The sequence below is a fragment of the Drosophila virilis genome, chromosome 3, assembly GCF_030788295.1.
Source record: "Drosophila virilis strain 15010-1051.87 chromosome 3, Dvir_AGI_RSII-ME, whole genome shotgun sequence".
Taxonomy (NCBI): domain Eukaryota; kingdom Metazoa; phylum Arthropoda; class Insecta; order Diptera; family Drosophilidae; genus Drosophila; species Drosophila virilis.
Genome location: NC_091545.1, coordinates 25,936,715 through 25,939,876, shown reverse-complemented (window position 1 = coordinate 25,939,876; position 3,162 = coordinate 25,936,715). Strand labels below are relative to the sequence as shown.

Sequence of the window (3,162 nt, the reverse complement as noted above, 5' to 3'; positions counted from 1 at the left end):
TGGCAAAATGTTTAACATTTGCGAGCGTTGTCAGGGCTAGGACATAGACGACGAAACAGTTGAATGCTGCACAAGAAATACCCTCGATTGAAGTATATTAATTGTCACTCGGTTTCTAATGGCTATATACTCGAATCATCCAGTCAGCTTTCGGATAAGCTATGTTTTGTTAATAAGGCAACATCTGTACCAAGTTTTATCTGAATAGTTTTACACGAAGCAGAGTTCACATAGATAGTAGATAGACGGATAGACTCGGCCGGCATAAGGGATAGACTCGACTTTAGGAAAACCTGTTTCTACATTCAAAGGAAACATTCATACCAAGTTTCATCTGAATAGCTTCACAGGGAACAGAGTTAATTTGGATAGTAGATAGTTTGACGGATAGATGTCCGGTATAGGGGATAGACTCGACTTTAGGAAAACCTGTTTTCACATTCAAAGGAAACATTCATACCAAGTTTCATCTGAATAGCTTCACAGGGAACAGAGTTCACTTGGATAGTAGATAGTTAGACGGATAGATGGGCATATTTTCTGCATAGACTGCTGCAAATAGTAGCTAATATCTCTTGCTTCATCATGCCCTGTTATCAAACACTTTTACAAACATAGGGTATATATGAGCTGAAATTTATTTTTGCGCAGCCATACAGCAAATATTTTTGGTCTTTATATTTGATTTTTGTGGGTCTGCATCTGTCTCTGGGCATAAATCGTCCTTCTATTATGGCATTCAAATTTGCAAAATGCGAATACGTGATCTTCGGCTTATAATTACTCTCCAGCCTTTCAGACTTCCAGCTCTCCAGTTGTCGAGTTCTTTTGGGCTCTTTTTTGTTTGTTTTGTTTATTTCGCCTGCTGCTTCTTCTTCTTTGGGCCAGTATATGGCCGTAATTCTTAATGGCCCTGGCACATTTCTCTGCCATTTCGTGCATTTAATGATTTTTATTTTTTACTTCTCCCATTTTTTTTTATTTATTTTTTTTATTTTTGGTTGGTTCTCTTTTGTTTTTCAGTTTTATTTTCTGGGCAATTTGATTTGAATGCTGTGCTATTGTTCGGCTTCTGCCATTATTAGTCTCATGAATTTAATGGGCCTTTAATTATTTCTTATAATTTTAAAGCTATTATGTCGGCTTATAAGACAGCTGGCAAAAAATAAGTAAATAAATAAAAAATATAAAAATATGAATAGCTAAACGGCAAAAAGCGTCAAAACTTGTCTCTCAGTTTGAAAACCAAAATCTGAAGCGGTCGCCAGCTTAAAGTATTTGTAAAATTTAAAGACTTTTATCAATATTAAGAGATTGTGGGTTTTGTTTAAGCGAAATGCTTAAATAAATCTAGGAACTCTGGGAAGCACTGAGAAACTCTGAGTCGGATTCTGAGCTGCTTATGGAACTAGATCTTTTGTTCGGAGTGGTTCCTATTTGTCGTTCCTACAAAAATATAAAAAATAATTTCCTTTTCGATATCGGATATTGCTGAATACTTTTGTTTAATTGATTTATGTTTCTGCTACTAATTTTCATGTTCCTGTATTGGAATAGAGTTTTTCATCGATGAGAATTCTAGTAATTATATGTTGGTCTAACTTATCCTCCAGTTATTTGTCCTTAGTCCTATAGTTATTGCTTTTGATGAATCTATATAGTTTATTAATTATGATAAATAATTGAGGGTAGTCGTATTATTGGGTTCCTCCTTGGCTTTCCATTAAACCTGCTGGAGAGAACTCGAGGAACTTTAAGGCGAACTAAACTTGTGCCAACTTGTTCAGCTGCATTACCTGTCCGCTGTCCCTTTGGAGCAACAAATTAGCTGCAACAGCAACGCCTTCTGCCTCGCTTAGCTGTTGTTGCAACATCCGGAACTTTGTTGAGCGTGGAAGGGGGAGGGGGGGAAGTCGCCTCGTAGCTCGTAATTTACGAGCCAGCAATCGCAGACGACTATCGTAATGGCTGGTAACAGCATTTGTGCATTTTGTTTAGCCATAAATCATATTGGTAATGCAACAACAACAACAACAACAACAACGACAACGACAACCAGACTGGATACCCCTCCCCCTTCGGAGCCAAGTTCCATTCGCAGTCTCAACTCGTGCTGCCCTTTCAGAATGCACTTGGACAACATTGTTGAGCATCGTCTGCGACGCAGTTTCTTGACTTAGTTTTTTCTCTATCTTCTTCTTCCTCTAGTTATTGTTATTGTTGTTGTTGTTGTGAAACGCTTTTGGCTAATTGATTTACAACACTTTCCAACCTTTCCCAATACTAACTGACACCAGCAGGGTTCTTAACGCCTCTGTTTTATTTACCCCGCCTTATATAGTACAGATATATAGCTCCACATACATATATATATACTTTTTTTTTATCAAACTCGAGAGCTGCGTAGAGTGGGGCGCGGGTGGGGAACTTGCTCAATGCTTGATTGTGTGACAATCGTAGGGGCATGTACATAGAATTTGTGTGTGTGTGCATATGGTCGCTTATCAACACTGTTATTGTACAATACTGCAAACGTTTGTGTGTGTGTGTGTGTGTGTGTGTGTGTGTGTGCTGGCTCCCTGGGGCCGCATCGGTTGGCGCGAACTGTTTGCGAAAATAATTTATGGCAAACTGTTGATTGTTGACATGGGGGCCCCAGAGCTCAAGTTAAAGCCTCGCAGTCTGCCCCTTTGTGTGTGTGTGTGTGTGTGTGTGTGTGTGTGTGTGTGTAGAATTTATCATTAGTTTTTATATGTATACAATTTGATGTTGCTTTCAGCTTCGCGAAGCGAAACCAAAACGAAACGCGACGAGCAAAACAAAAGCCCCCAAACAAACGACAGCTGCTTGGGGCCTGTTGATGATTTTCAAAAACATTGCGTCATTTCTACAGCCGACTGCCCCCGGCTCCTCTTCTCCTATTCTCCACTTCTCCACTCCGCTGCCCGCAGACCCACCCGCTGATGATCGGAGCAACATGTCGAGGCACGTTGCTCTGGCGCTCGTTTCCTAGAAAATCGCCACAAATTCTACGAACTGGCGCACTCGACGCAACGTCAGTTGTGTGAGGGGCATACTATGTACTCGATACTTGTGTGCAGGCATCGATACTATGTTTAATCGTTTACAATTACCCGCACAGAACTGTGGGCTGGTTCTAAT

At 40.1% G+C, this 3,162-nt stretch overlaps 1 long non-coding RNA gene across 2 annotated transcripts; it reads right to left on the bottom strand.

Annotated features, from left to right (window-relative positions):
* Positions 1-604: 604 nt before the first annotated feature.
* LOC116650415 (uncharacterized) lies at positions 605-2,477 on the bottom strand. 2 transcript variants are annotated; one of them, XR_004303383.2, is made up of 2 exons: positions 1,797-2,477; positions 605-1,732 (listed from the first exon to the last, which is right to left on the bottom strand). It is a non-coding gene; the product is annotated as an uncharacterized lncRNA (long non-coding RNA). The 2 variants fall into 2 exon arrangements; XR_004303382.2 differs by having other exon boundaries at positions 605-1,729.
* Between the last annotated feature and the right edge of the window lie 685 nt (positions 2,478-3,162).